This window comes from Macrotis lagotis, chromosome 2 (assembly GCF_037893015.1).
Source record: "Macrotis lagotis isolate mMagLag1 chromosome 2, bilby.v1.9.chrom.fasta, whole genome shotgun sequence".
In the NCBI taxonomy this organism is placed as follows: Eukaryota; Metazoa; Chordata; class Mammalia; order Peramelemorphia; family Peramelidae; genus Macrotis; species Macrotis lagotis.
Window position 1 is genome coordinate 314,410,724 of NC_133659.1, and position 16,234 is coordinate 314,426,957.

General features: G+C 44.3%; 1 protein-coding gene across 15 annotated transcripts in view; it reads right to left on the reverse strand.

Annotated features, from left to right (window-relative positions):
* Positions 1-15,552, reverse strand: part of CDK17 (cyclin dependent kinase 17) — a 166,764-nt gene extending 151,212 nt beyond the window's left edge. For 9 of the 15 annotated variants that reach the window (XR_012476261.1, XR_012476260.1, XR_012476263.1 and 6 more), the window contains exon 1: positions 7,464-7,602. The gene's annotated coding sequence lies outside the window, so the exon portion shown is untranslated. Of the gene's footprint in view, positions 1-7,463; positions 7,604-15,165 lie in introns of those variants that run through there. The other 6 variants (XR_012476255.1, XR_012476256.1, XM_074226624.1 and 3 more) reach the window with 3 other exon arrangements.
* Positions 15,553-16,234: the final 682 nt, after the last annotated feature.

Sequence of the window (16,234 nt, forward strand, 5' to 3'; positions counted from 1 at the left end):
AACCTGGTGTTTTGGAGCCCTCTATCTTCTCTGAAATGTGGTAAATTCCCATTAGAGCTGGGTAGTGACCTTTTCATGTATTCGGGGACATTACTGTAAGTCTTACCTTTCTTTTCCTTACCCTCTCTAAAAGCTCCAAAGAAATAAAGTCATCGCCCCCCCACACACACACAACAAAAGGAAAGAGAATATCCATTCTGATGCTGAAGTATACCTTGATTAAAAAAATAAAAAGACTAGATTTGAAGTTTAAGGACTTTAGCTCCAATGGAAATCCCTTCTCACTGGTTCTGTGACTTGGGCCTCAGTTTCCTTTTTCTAAACAATGATCTACACATGCCTCAGGTCCCTGGACAAGGTTTACATCTTGTAGTCTGTCTAGCATTATAAATACTCAATTGGAAATCAATTTCATGAATAGAAGCTTCCAGAGAGAAAAAAAGATGAAAAGTTTAATAAGCAGTCTCCATTTTAGATTTGAAAGGAAACATAAATTGAAAATAAATGCAGTGATTCTTTGCTATATGTGACAAGTATGTGACACCATGTGTACTGTCCTCCCAGAGTACACAACTCATCCTTATCACCTCCTTAACTTCCCAGAATTCCTCCAGAAGGTCCCCCGGCAATGTGACAATGCATGGACACCCAGGACATTGATAGGTTTCCCTTCAGGAGGAACCTACTTACCACTTTTCCAAATGCCTATCTTTCTCTGTCTGCTCCTCATATCTACTTCTCCTGAGCCAGTCTATAATTAATATGCCACTATCGACTAGTAGAGATCCTCTATGGCTCTTGGGGTAACTTGAATTCTTTGGTGATCAAGACTGTCCATGCTTCACAGTCAGAGAACTCCACCGGAAGGGGACCAAGGGGTAGGTGATGCCAGGAGAAGCTTGGAGTCATTACTAGTATTGAGGAGTTTCTCCAACATCTTCCAACTCCATCTTCCACTGATCCTCCAGGGTGAATACCATCCAAGTACAGTAGAGGTGGGGAACCCTTTTTCTGCCAAGGGTTTTTCAATGTTTACAACTTCATTCAAAAGCTATATATGATCAAACATTTGATAGCAGGGAAATTAATATAAAAACTATAACAAGGTACATTTTTACTTCATGATCATAATAGCTTAAAAAATAAAAAAAACCCTCTTAATTGCTTTATTAGATTTATTGAATTTTGAGCCCACCTGCAGTTGCCATGGCATCACCAAATCAATAAGCCTGAGGTTCCCTGCCATAATATCCAGGGTCTGTCCAAGGTCTGTGTCCTAGGGGAGCAGCTCTGAGAGCTGTGCATTCAATTTTAATAAGCATTTATTAAATGCTTGCTTCATATAGGACACTCGGGGAGGGGCTGGGCATACCAAGGCAAGAACAAAACAGCCCCTGCTTTCAATAAGCTTACCTTCAATTGGGATAATATAATATTTGATGCACAGTACATAAAATAATTACAGAGGTTAAGTGAGAGCAAGCAGGAAGGAACAGGTCTCAAAGCAAACTAAGGTTTCTCAGAGGTGGGAATGAAGAAAGTGATTATTCCATGAAAGGGCAATGACCTGGGTCTAAATCATGGAGACAGGAGAGAGCAGACTAGGATCAGTGACAGTTAGCAGGCCAACTGAGCTAAAAGAAATAAATGAGGAATAGAAAATGCCTGGAAAGGCAAGTGGTAGAAATGGTTAAATACCAGGCTAAATAACTTAAAAACAAAAAGGAAATAGCATCAGGACTAGGTCTTAAGAATATTACAAATCCGACAGCTGTGTGGAGGTTAAATTTGAGAGGAAAGAAACTGGAACGCAGGGAGTCCTGAAGAGTTGGGCCAAACTCTGAGATTTTGTGGATCTAATATAGGAGGCTCTGCAAGCCCTTTATCTGACTCCTCCACCCAGTCACCTGCCGACAAGTCCATCTGGAAGATGGCATCCACAGAAAATCCCTCTTGCACTTGGACTCTGTCACACACATCCCTCAAAGGACTAACCAACACCTTTGGTGATTAAAAGGTCCATGTGGCAACTTGATACTTCTTACCCAAGGGCCAAAGTACTTTCTGTTGTTATATCTTTCAAGGAATTTAATTTAATATGACTAGCAATGATTCCAATGACAAGCATGATAAAAATAATAAAGCAATTAAGCTGTTTTTTTAAGCTATGCCATGATCACAAAGTAAAAATGTACCTTCATATAGTTTTCATATTGATTTCCCACTATCAAAAGCTATTTGATATCCAGATACTTAAAACTCCTCTCCTTTGGCTAGGAAAAGAATAAAAAAGAAAAAATTCATCTTCAAATTTAATAGAAAATTTTACAAGCCAGCCATAGCCCTATTAAAGCAAGTTACACACGGAGAAATATATATGCGTTACTGCTGCTGGGGATCTGAACACTGGGGCCTCCATCAGTAATTACCTATCAAGATTTAGGAATCTCACTAAGAAGGCAAGGTTTAAATGCCTTATACATATTCATTGTTACTACCCAATAACAAAGAAAATTCAATCCTGGAGGAAAAAAAAAAACAGTTCAGTGATTTGAAATTACAAAACACATTTAAGTAGCATTTCATCACCACTTTCACTAGCAGCTAGTCTGTGGTTCTATTGCAAGCTTATTCTTCATAATAAAATATTTACATTGTATTTCTGAGAATACACTCCATTTTACAAAGGTGAAAGATAGAGGAAAAAAGTTGCAAAAAGGTGGCAAAAAAAAAGGAGGTTCAGGGAGAGAAAAGAACCTTTTTCCTAAATGCAGAGGAGCATTAATATTTCAAAACTCAGATATCATTGCAGTAAACAGTGATGAAGAACCTATGAATGTTGAAGGCAAACAACAAGAATGATTTGTTTTTCCTATGAGCTCTTGAGCTGCAGCACAAAGAAAATGAAAACTCCTTTTTCCTATTATTTTTTTTCAAGGATAATATTTTAAAAGCTAACTGCTGTAACAAAGCTAAAGATTCAGATTCTTTCCTGACAAATCTTATTGTATTCAAATACAAGATGCACATTTCAGGCTAGATTATTTTAAAATGAATGATTCAAAATCTCGGGCATTAGGTTTGGTTCTAAGGAAAAGAATAAATTAAGTTTTTTACTAAAAGCTTAATTGTTCCATTTAGTAATCTGCAATTTAAGAAATTAGCATGTCTTTAACTTTGATGATCCATCAACCAGGGGAAAAACTGTGTTCTAATCTACCCTCAAACTACCACCTTTCAACACATTCAAGTCACATTGAACATTAACAATGTCCTAATCTGTCATATTAATACAGACCTTAAAATTGGGGAGTGGGAGGGAGGAAAGGAATTGTAAAATGGAAGAGAAAAGGAAATTCTTAGGTTGAGAAAAATCAGTTAACAGATCCTCCAGGCTAGAAGTCAGGTCATTCGTTTGAACTAGGTTTTTGAAAGACTCAATTTCTTAAAAGCAACAGTTACATAACATAACTGTTTTTCATATTAATATCAACATAGTAGCTTCTGTACTTCAAATAGATCTAGAGGTTTTTTTTAATGCATTATAACTTCCACTCGTTTGGGAAATCAAGATATTTTCACTTTTTTCTTATGAAATATCCTGGAATTTCAAGAATGAGGTAGGGTTTTAACTAATGAACTAAAAATCTGGGTCCTGCCTAAGAGACCATTTGATAGATTGGGGGGAAAGCTTTTTTTACACCATTTTATCAAATTCCTTTCAAAAAAGGAAAAAGGATTTTTCAATACAATACGAAAATCTCTTCCACAAATTCATTCATATTTGCTTTTTTATCTTTTGGCAGAATCAAGTCTGCTTATTTCAAAATATGTAAATGTCACAAATCATAAAGGGCTAATTTTCTTAAGAAAAGCAGCACACACCCCCCAGTTTTAAATCATACCTTTAGACCCTTCAATAAGCACAGCACAAAACTGGTTCCAATTTATCTTTTTTTAACTACTTAATTTAATCTGAATTCCAGTTTTCCAGAAGGTTTTATCCTACCATAAAGAATAAAAGGCTTTTAACATTCTATTTAAATTTTCCTCCTACCTGATGGGCACAAGCATTTTCTCATTAAATGAAGCAATTCTGCTGTCAGTAAGAGACTTGGCTGCCTTCAGAAACAACTAAGATACAATATAAGCCAGTACCACCTCTGCACCTTGCAAAATTATCTGAATAAAGTGGTTGACAGAGCAAAGCCGTAGACATATGTTCAGGGCCCATGGTTGATTTAAATTAAGGAGTTGGCAGACTTTTTTTTTATAAGAAGATCTTAAGTCCTAAAAGAGGTTGAACAACTAATGAGAAGAAGATTACAGGGGTCTCTTAGTTGGCACTGTTGTTTTCAGATCTAGGTCACAGTCCTTGGTGGCTATCTCAAGGTGAGGAGGTCAGAGCCTGGGCCCTCCTCACAGTTCCAGGGCAGAAAAGAGTGCCTAAGGTCACTCAAAGGCCAGAAGACAGATTAGGAGAGTGGATCATACCACCTTGGAAGAACTGAAAATGTATGATTCCTCAGAAGCTCTGAAAACACCTTGGGAACCTGAACCCTTCTACCCTGGAAGCAGGGCCTGAATTTAACAAAGAGATAAAAGTCAAGAAAGAGACTGGAAAAAAATGAGTACACAACAGGAAAACATTCTAACCTTAGAAAGTTACTACAGTGATGAAGAAAATCAAAATAAGACACTAAGAAATTAACAAAGCCAAAACTCCAACATCCAAAAACCTACAAGAAAAATATGAAATTGGTCTCAGGCCACAAAAGAGCTCAAAATGGAATTTGAAAAATCAAATAAAAATTGGAAAGGGAAATGAGCAATGTAAGAAAATTTTGAAAAAAAGAGTCAATAGCTTGATAAAGGAGACACACAAAAAAACAGCACCTTAAAAAACAGACAAAGCCAAACAGTAAAAAGAGGTGCAAAAGGTCAATGAAGAGAAGAAAAGTCTTGAAAAACTGGATAAATTAAAAAAGTACAAAATCTCACTGAAGAAAATAATTTCTTAAAAATTAGAACTGAGCAAATGGAAGTAATGACTTTTGAAAAATTAAGGAGACAAAACAAAACTCAAAAGATGAAAAAAATAGAAAAGAGTATGAAATATTTCACTGGAAAAACAACTGACTGGAAAAAATGATCCAGGAGAGATAATTTTAAAGTCATTGGATTACTTGAAAGCCATGATCAAAAAAAATTTCCAGAAATTGTCAAAGAAAATTAACCGTAATATTCCAGAGTCAGGGGGTAAAAAGAGAAATTGAAAGAATCCATCTATTATCCCTGAAAGACATCTAAATGAAAACTCCAGGAATATTATTGCCAAATTTCAGAGTTCCCAGGTCAAAAGAGATAATATTGCAAAATACAATTATTGTGGAGCCACAGTCAGAATAACACAAGACTTAATGAGTTCTACATGAAAGAATCAGAAAGCTTGGAAGATATTCCAGAGGGCAAAGGAATCAGGATTACAAGACAGAATCACCTACCTAACAAAAATGAGTATAAACCCACAGAGGGGGGGAAAAATTTCAGTGAAATAAAAGATTTCCCAACATTCTTTTTTCCAATTTTTTTTAGTTTTTTTTTTTTTGCAAGGCAAATGGGGTTCAGTGGTTTTCCCAAGGCCACACAGCTAGGTAATAAAATTAAAGTGTCCAAGGCTGGGTTCGAGCTCGGGTCCTCCCGACTCCCGGGCCGGTGCTCTATCCTCTGTGACACCTAGCCGCCCCCATTTTCCAACATTCTTGATGAAAAGACTGGAGCTGAATAGAAAATAAGACTTTGAAATACAAGACTCCAGAAGCATAAAAAGGTAAACAGGGGGGCGGCTAGGTGGTGCAGTAGATAGCACACCGGCCCTGGAGTCGGGAGGACCTGAGTTCAAATGTTGCCTCAGACGCTTAATAATGACCTAGCTGTGTGGCCTTGGGCAAGCCACTTCACCCCATTGCCTTGCAAAAAAAAACTAAACTAAAAAAAAGGGAAGTAGGAAAGGGAAAAAAGGGAGCTTAATTAGGTTAAGCTGGTTGTATTCCTAAAAGGGAAGATGGTCCTTGTAACTCATAAAAGAGTTAGGAGTCCAGGTATGAGTTGACTATGAAAGGATAATTAAAAAATAAAATGAAATGAGGGGCAGCGGATATGGCCCTGGAGTCAGGAGGACCTGGGTTCAAATCCGGCCTCAGACACTTAATAATGACCTAGCTGTGTGGCCTTGGGCAAGCCGCTGAACCCCACTGCCTTGCAAAAAAAAATTAAATTAAAAAAAGGGAAAAAAGGGGGCTTAATCAGGTTAAGCTGGCTGCATTCCTAAAAGGGAAGATGGTCCTTGTAACTCGGAAGAGTTGGGAGTCCGGGTATGAGTTGACTATGAAGGGATAATGAAAAAAATAAAATGAAATGAGGGGCAGCGGATACGGCCCTGGAGTCAGGAGGACCTGGGTTCAAATCCGGCCTCAGACACTTAATAATGACCGTGGCCCTGGGCAGCCCACTGAACCCCATTTGCCCTGCAAAAAAAAACCAAATTAAAAAAAGGGAAATAGGAAAAGGAAAAATGGGGCTTAATCGGGTTAAGCTGGCTGCATTCCTAAAAGGGAAGATGATCTTTGTAACTCACGGAAGAGTTAGGAGTGCGGGTATGGGCTGACTAGGAAGGGATAATTAAAAACTAAAATGAAACGAGGGGCCGCGGATCCGGCCCTGGAGTCGGAGTACCCGGGTTCCAATCCGGCCTCAGACACTGAACCCATCGCCTTGCAAAAGCCTCAAATCACAATAAAATTGAGGAGACAAGTGGCCGGCACGGCGAGGGGGGGCGCCGGGGCCGCAGGGAGTCGAGCAAGGGGCGAGGAGGGGCTCTTCCGGGCCGGATGGGCTCCGCGGGCGGACGGGGCAGGGAGCGGGCAGCGGGGGCAGGGAGCGGGCAGCGGGGCAGGGAGCGGGCAGCGGGGCCGGGAGCGGGCAGCGGGGCCGCGGGCGGGCGGACGGGGCAGGGAGCGGGCAGCGGGGCCGGGGGCGGGCGGACGGGGCAGGGCGCGGGCAGCGGGGCCGGGGGCGGGCAGCGGGGCAGGGAGCGGGCAGCGGGGCCGCGGGCGGACGGGGCAGGGCGCGGGCAGCGGGGCCGGGCGCGGGCGGACGGGGCCGGGCGCGGGCAGCGGGGCCGGGCGGGACGAGGGCGCCCCGGGCCACGGCCACGGCCGCGGCGGCTGGGCGCGAGGCGGCCCCGGCGCCATCTCCGGCGCCCAGCCCGGCTAACGGGCCGAGGCGGGCGGGGGCGCGTGGCCGGGCCGGGCGGGGCCGCTTTGTCCGCCCCCCCCCCCCCCCGCTTCCCTCTTCCGGGGCGGGGGCGGGGGGGAAACTGAGGCGGCGGCGGGGGGAGGGGCGGCCGGCCCGCGCCCCGGAAATGCCGGGGCACAAAGCGCCCGGCCCGGGCCCTCACTCACCAGCGGCGGCGGCGGCTGTGCGGCGGCCCTCAGGCCGAGCCCGGCCCCCGGCCCAGCATGGCCCCGGGGCGGCGGACGAGGCGGCGGCGGCTCCGCTGGGTCCTGGGCCGCGTTCGCACTGCGCCGAGCGCCGGACGGACCGACGCCTCCGCCCGCTCCCCCGCCCGGCGCGAGGGCGGGGCCGGGGCCGGCGCGGGCCAACCAGCGGCCGGCGCCGGCGCGACCCCTAGCGGCCGCGGCGGGAGGCGGGGCGGGGCGGGGCGGGGCCGTCGCCCGGGAGACGGGGGCCGGGGACCGGGCAGCCGCCGGGGAAGCGGGCCGCGGCCAGTCCTTGCTGCCCACCCGGACCAGGGCGTGACGGCGACTGGGGACGGGGGCGAAGGTGGCAGCCCGCGCCCGCGCAGGGACGCAGCTGGCCCCGCGGCCGCGGCCCCGCAGAGCCGCAGCAGGGACCGGCCATGTTGGCAGAGGAAGGACCTTCGCTCCGGAGGACAGCAAACACGGGCTGATCCCAAGAGCCCAGGCCGCAGCCGGGGCCCTCCTCGAGCCCTCGCCCCGGAGGCCGTCCCGCAGCTCAGTTCTGCTGGCGACAAAAGGCCACAGTGTGGGGAAGGCAGTCCTACCCGGAGCACCTCATTTCAGATCCGCGCGTGCTGCCCAGTCGTCTTACGGCCCTGGACCTCATCTGTGAAATGACATGTTCAGTGGCATGTCTAGTCTGCGCTCTGTCTCCATGCGCATGTCACTTGTCTGAAAGCACAAACTGTTAACTTTTTCAATGGTTGTAGCCCCAGGGACCTAGCGGGGAGCACACAGTGGGCATGTAGCGGGGAGCCCATAGTGGGCATGTAGCGGGGAGCATATAGTGGGCATGTAGCGGGGAGTACATAGTGGGCATGTAGCGGGGAGCCCATAGTGGGCATGTAGCGGGGAGCATATAGTGGGCATGTAGCGGGGAGTACATAGTGGGCATGTAGCGGGGAGCACACAGTGGGCATGTAGCAAGGAGTACATAGTGGGCATGTAGCGGGGAGCACATAGTGGGCATGTAGCGAGCAGTACATAGTGGGCATGTAGCGGGGAGCGCATAGTGGGCATGTAGCGGGGAGTACATACTGGGCATGTAGTACAGAGTAGGCATGTAGCGAGCAGTACATAGTGGGCATGTAGCGAGGAGCACATAGTGGGCATGTAGCGGGGAGCACATAGTGGGCATGTAGCGGGGAGCGCATAGTGGGCATGTAGCGGGGAGCGCATAGTGGGCATGTAGCGGGGAGCGCATAGTGGGCATGTAGCGGGGAGTACATACTGGGCATGTAGTACAGAGTAGGCATGTAGCGAGCAGTACATAGTGGGCATGTAGCGAGGAGCACATAGTGGGCATGTAGCGGGGAGCACATAGTGGGCATGTAGCGAGCAGTACATAGTGGGCATGTAGCGAGGAGCCCATAGTGGGCATGTAGCGGGGAGCGCATAGTGGGCATGTAGCGGGGAGTACATACTGGGCATGTAGTACAGAGTAGGCATGTAGCGAGCAGTACATAGTGGGCATGTAGCGAGGAGCACATAGTGGGCATGTAGCGGGGAGCACATAGTGGGCATGTAGCGGGGAGCATATAGTGGGCATGTAGCGGGGAGTACATAGTGGGCATGTAGCGGGGAGCCCATAGTGGGCATGTAGCGGGGAGCATATAGTGGGCATGTAGCGGGGAGTACATAGTGGGCATGTAGCGGGGAGCACACAGTGGGCATGTAGCAAGGAGTACATAGTGGGCATGTAGCGGGGAGCACATAGTGGGCATGTAGCGAGCAGTACATAGTGGGCATGTAGCGGGGAGCGCATAGTGGGCATGTAGCGAGGAGCCCATAGTGGGCATGTAGCGGGGAGCCCATAGTGGGCATGTAGCGGGGAGCGCATAGTGGGCATGTAGCGGGGAGTACATACTGGGCATGTAGTACAGAGTAGGCATGTAGCGAGCAGTACATAGTGGGCATGTAGCGAGGAGCACATAGTGGGCATGTAGCGGGGAGCACATAGTGGGCATGTAGCGGGGAGCCCATAGTGGGCATGTAGCGGGGAGCGCATAGTGGGCATGTAGCGGGGAGTACATACTGGGCATGTAGTACAGAGTAGGCATGTAGCGAGCAGTACATAGTGGGCATGTAGCGAGGAGCACATAGTGGGCATGTAGCGGGGAGCACATAGTGGGCATGTAGCGAGCAGTACATAGTGGGCATGTAGCGAGGAGCCCATAGTGGGCATGTAGCGGGGAGCGCATAGTGGGCATGTAGCGGGGAGTACATACTGGGCATGTAGTACAGAGTAGGCATGTAGCGAGCAGTACATAGTGGGCATGTAGCGAGGAGCACATAGTGGGCATGTAGCGGGGAGCACATAGTGGGCATGTAGCGGGGAGCGCATAGTGGGCATGTAGCGGGGAGCACATAGTGGGCATGTAGCGAGGAGCCCATAGTGGGCATGTAGCGGGGAGCCCATAGTGGGCATGTAGCGGGGAGCGCATAGTGGGCATGTAGCGGGGAGTACATACTGGGCATGTAGTACAGAGTAGGCATGTAGCGAGCAGTACATAGTGGGCATGTAGCGAGGAGCACATAGTGGGCATGTAGCGGGGAGCACATAGTGGGCATGTAGCGGGGAGCGCATAGTGGGCATGTAGCGGGGAGCGCATAGTGGGCATGTAGCGGGGAGCGCATAGTGGGCATGTAGTACAGAGTAGGCATGTAGCGAGCAGTACATAGTGGGCATGTAGCGAGGAGCACATAGTGGGCATGTAGCGGGGAGCACATAGTGGGCATGTAGCGGGGAGTACATACTGGGCATGTAGTACAGAGTAGGCATGTAGCGAGCAGTACAGAGTAGGCATTTAGCGAGCAGTACATAGTAGGTAGGCATTTAGCAAGGAGTACATAGTAGTCATGTAGCAAGGAGTACATAGTAGGCATTTAGCAAGGAGTACATAGTAGACATGTAGTGAGGAGTACATAGTAGGCATTTAGTGAGGAGTACATAGGTAGGCATGTAGTGAGGAGTACATACTAGCTAGGCATGTAGCGAGGAGTACATAGTAGGCATTTAGCGAGGAGTACATAGTAGACATTTAGCGAGCAGTACATAGTAAACATTTAGCAAGGAGTACATAGTAAACATTTAGCAAGGGGTACATAGTAGGCATGTACCAAGGGGTACATAGTGGGCATGTAGCGAGGAGTACATAGTGGGCATGTAGCAAGGAGTACATAGTGGGCATGTAGCAAGGAGTACATAGTGGGCATGTAGCGAGCAGTACATAGTGGGCATGTAGCGAGCAGTACATAGTGGGCATGTAGCGAGCAGTACATAGTAGGCATGTAGCAAGGAGTACATAGTAGGCATGTAGCGAGCAGTACATAGTAGGCATTTAGCGAGCAGTACATAGTAGGTAGGCATTTAGCAAGGAGTACATAGTAGGCATGTAGCAAGGAGTACATAGTAGGCATTTAGCGAGGAGTACATAGTAGACATGTAGCGAGGAGTACATAGTAGGCATTTAGTGAGGAGTACATAGGTAGGCATGTAGTGAGGAGTACATACTAGCTAGGCATGTAGCAAGGAGTACATAGTAGGCATTTAGTGAGGAGTACATAGTAGACATTTAGCGAGCAGTACATAGTAAACATTTAGCAAGGAGTACATAGTAGGCATGTACCAAGGGGTACATAGTAGGCATGTAGTGAGGAGTACATAGTAGGCATTTAGCAAGGAGTACATAGTAGGCATTTAGTGAGCAGTACATAGTAGGTAGGCATTTAGCAAGGAGTACATAGTAGGTAGGCATTTAGCGAGGAGTACATAGTACACATTCAGTGAGGAGTACATAGTAGGCATTTCACAAGTGTTTGTTTTATTGAATGGATCCACAGAGTTTACATACATTAATGTGATTCCTACCCTCCCAGAGTTTACAGTCCAGTGGAAGAATAAGATGCAAACACAAAAAGCCATAGTAGCTTTGAGTTTAACAAAGAGTTTCCCTAAGATTGAAGTGCACCTACTTTCCCTTTGAATTCACACTTTCTCTAGCACCAATCCAAAACTTATTCCAATTGCTGGCCCAAGACAACTAAAAAGTAATGAGTTCTTTTTATTTTCATTACAGTCATAAAAAGGGAAATCAAGGAAAGTGAGGGAGGAACACTGAATTGGAGTTGGACTTTAAAGTAAACCCATTGGAACACGATGGCATAGGTTAAGAGTCAAGAAGATATCTCTCAGAGTTGGAATCTGGCCTCCCATTTAGGCAAGTCACTTCATCCTATTTACCTCAGTATCCTCATCTGTCAAATGAGCTAGAGAAGAATGTGGCAGATCACTCTGGTATCTTTGCCACGAAAATCCTAAATGGGGTCACTGAGAATGATACATGACTGAAGAATAATAAACAAGTTAATGCAATTAGAGAGAGAGGATTCAGGGTATGTTAGGAGGAGTCAGAGAATAGTTTGGTTTGGCCACAGTCTTAAGTCTATAGGAAACTTTAAAATGAGATAAGGCTGAAAAGACATTGTATCTTGAGGCTCTATTGGACTTTGAATGGCAGGCAAAGGACCTTAAGTCACCATCTTTTTTTTTAGCAGAGTAGTACCATGGGCAGATCTATTCATCAGAAATCTTACTTGGCAATGATATGGGAGGCCAATGGGGGGGGGGGGGGAGAAGAGGCAAGGAAGACCCTTAAGACTATTATAAACCACAGGTGGTGATTATAAGAGTCTCTTCTGAGATGGACCCAGGGAGAAGAGAGAAAGGAAAGAATGTGAAGGATATCTCAAAGGCAGTATCATTCATTTGATCTCTTTTGGTACAAGTGGAAAGAGGGCTGAAGATGGAGTCTCAGGACTGTAGGATATAAAGGAGAGAGCAACATACTTACTTGTAGACAGGAAGACCTGATTTCCATTTCCCCCCTCCAATAATTACTGTATGAACTTCAGTTTTTTGAGCCTAGGATTCAACATCTCTAAAATGATTCAGTACCCTCCAAGGTCCCTTAGAGCTCTGTATCTTTGCCTTTCCCATTTATGAACTTGGACAAGTTATTTAACCTGTTTGCTCATCTGTAAAATTGGGGGGTTGGGGAGAATAACCTTTAAGGTCTCTCCTATAAGATTTTTTGGCTAAATGCTAGAAGTAAGGGAGGGTATCATAGGAACTCCACTGTTACAAATATGGGAAGGGAAATAAATAGGTTTCATGATGGTGGCATAGACAGAAATCATCAGCAGGAGGAGCAGGAATATTTATATCAAGTGATGTCTACCAAGTCAAAGTGAAAGAAAAGACAATATTGCAGGTTCATTTGTTTACCTTCCCTTGCTGATCTCTTCCTTTCTAATCCCTAACTATGACTTTGGTCAAGTAACTTCCCCTTTCTGAGCCTCAATTTCCTCAACTGTAAAATGAAGATACTACTTGGCTTCTGATATCCCTTCTATCTCGAGAGCTATATGAACTCATTAGGTTCCTTTTCTCCCTTCTGAAGAAGTCAACATAAAGAGGATAGATGAAAGGAATTATGTAGAAAAGACCAAAAATTAAAGGTTTTTTCCTGGAGCATTCAGGAAACTGAGTTTTCAAAAATCCTAATTACTTCAATTTTTCACTTTATGTAGATGCAGAAACAAGATCAATGACAACTACTGTCCCTAATAAACTTTGTTGGAGTGAGGGGTTTTTTTTTTCTTTTTTAGGGGGTAGCAGGGTTTTTTTTAATCCTCACCTTCCCCATTCAAGCCAATTCTGGAATGAAGTACAGAATGAAAGTGGGAAAACAGCATGAAACTGACCTAGTTTGTTTTCCCACTAACAAAGAAAAAAGCATAAAGTTAAAAGGAATCTTAAAACAGCTAAGAGGGGATGAGAGGAGGCATGAGAAGTGGAGGGCTTGGCAGGCTGGGACTGAGAAAGAGGAAAAACCCAAACAATCGAAGCAGATGCTTCAAGGACACAAAACACCAGGTGAAAAATACAATGAGAATCTCAATTATTCCAATTTGAATAACTGAATCATAGAAATTGGAATAGATGGTTCAATGCAAATTCCAAGTCATACTGAAGGGAAGTCTGACAATTGTAGAGGGAAACATTGCTTCCTTTCTCCAGACCCCCTTCCATCACAAAATATTGATTTATTCCTACTGCTGACTTCATTCTCTTCTTTTGTTCTCTAAAGCTCAATTAAATTAACAAAACACTCCTAAACTATTCCCCTTAATGTGCTCACCTTCCTGCAGTTGATTATCACCAATTTAGCATATATATCTTGTTCTACATAGTTATTTGCATTTTGTAACTTTAGATTGAGAATTCCCAAAGAATAGACTGTCTTTTGCCTTTCTTTGGAACTAATTCTGACTTATTGTTTATTGACTGAATATACAAGATCCTGTTAAGAGTTCTTGCTCCTTGTACTGAAAATGTATTGAATGAATGAATGAATGAATGAATGAAGCACTTCTTAAGTGTTTGTTATGTACAAAGCCCCAGGGATACAAATAGAACAGTGAGACAGTCCTAGCTCTCAAGAAATTCACATTCAAATGGAGGAAAGAACACAAATAGGAAAAAAAAAAAAGATAGAAAGATCCCATGTCCTTCAGGGTGCAGTATTTACATATATATATATATATATATATATATATACATATATATATATATGTACACTTTTTTTTAAGAGCTCTGGTCTTGATAAAACTCAATGCTTTTTATTTGGTTTTTCCAAAATTAAAAAAAATTGAAACCATAGCATAAAGTAGCATCATTTTCAAGCTCCTTTTCCAAAACAGTTAATTTTCAAGTACCAAATTGTGTGAGTTAGTTAATAAAAAAATCTTGAATAGAATAATAATTAAGGTAAGTCTCAAACAGCAGACTGAGAGAGTACAGTATCAGCAGCTTCCCTTTCAGATCACATTTTCTCTAGTTCAAATCAAAAGATTCTCCTAATTACCAGCCGCAGAAACTAAAAAGTAACCTCTATTCTTCCTACTTTTATTACAGTAATAAAGGCCTGGCAATTAGATGATGATTTTATTGATGATAAATTAAGGATAGACTCCAACTAGTTATTCTGTGGCTTTACAGCAGCCCTGAAGGGCCATACTTAGTCAATTATTATTATTTTATTCAAGAAAGGATTATATGATGCATTTAATAAGCAAAAGGGAAGGAGGTTTGTTTTGATTTGGTGGTTTTTCTAATCTAATCTTTGTGCGGGATTAATAGTGTTGGATTTTTTTTTCCTATGTTGTGGTAGCTGATCAAACTTTTAGTTTGGTTGGAATTTGGTTGTAAAATTTCCAGGAAATCATGATTTCAAGAGTATCATTACTCCTACTTATACAGGTCACAACCTCTTCAATGCCTAAGTGGAGAGATCAGCAGTTTCTGTTTCCAGTGTCTTCCCTACTTCAATCCATCTTCCACATAGTTGCCAAAAATAATGTTCTTAATAAACAGATTTGACCATCGCTACTCAACAGTCTTCAGTAGCTCCCTATTACCTATTTACTCCTCTTCTTGGCATTTTAGCTCTTTCACAGTTGAACACCAGCTAATTTTTCCAATTCATGCTACTTCTCTTCACATGCTTCACATTTCAGCCAAACTGGTTTATTTGCTGTCCCAGGAAATTGATATTCCTACCTCCATGACTTGCATATGTTGTCTGGCCTGTCTGGAATGTCATCCTCTCTTCCTTCTCACACTCTTTAGCTTCTTTCAAGACTCAACTCAGAATTCTTTTAATCATTTTCTGATTATGCTGATTGCTAGTGTTCACTCCTCAAGTTATCTTGTATTTACTCATCTATTAATTCTATGACAGTCAGTATAGTGGATAGAGAGAGCTGTCCCAGAATCAGAAATGCTTTGGTTTAAAAGTCTTAGCTCTAGCATCTACGGACTATGGGACCCAGGCCAAATCACTTAACCTCTCTGATCTAGGGAACTGTCTAAGACTACAAATTTCCGAGAAGGGGAAAACCTGCATTGGTATAGTTCCCTCATCTGGAAGTTCCCCTCAACACTGAAATCCCAGGTCCAAGCCCTATCAGCCTCATTCCTCACCTGGCTGAACTACTGTGAAACCTCTCTGACTTTTCTACCTTGCCCCAGGAAGCTTACTTTTGAGTGAACCTTAGCATCCTTTATGATCTCACTAGCCTGGATATTCTACTTCATCACCACTCTCTGGCTTTCCGATTGGAGGAACTCCATTGAACTCTAAACCTCTATTTTAGGATAGCTCAGTTCTTGCATCTCACCATTTCTCTCCTGGCTGTATCACTTTAGGATTTTTCTCACTGACTTCACCAGACCCCCAAATCATATATCTTCTCTTCCACTTAGCATTTTCTCCAATAGACTATAAACTCCTTGAGGGTAGGGACTGCCTTTTTTTTTTAATATTTATATCTCCTTCACTTAATCTCCCAGAACATAGTAGGTAGCAATGTTTATTGACTGTTTAAAGCTTACTGTCTCCTTGTTACATCACCTTGCCCTAGGCATGATACCTTACACATAGTAGGTACTTAATAAATGTTTATTGACTATTTATTGACTGATCATCCCCATTAGATATTATATCACCTTGCCCTAGGCATATTTCCTTGCACATAGCAGGTATTTAGTAATATTTTCTTTTTCTGGAGATGAGCTTCCCTGCATTTGGCCACTCCGGTTCTCCATCACTGCTGAACAGTTCATTTCA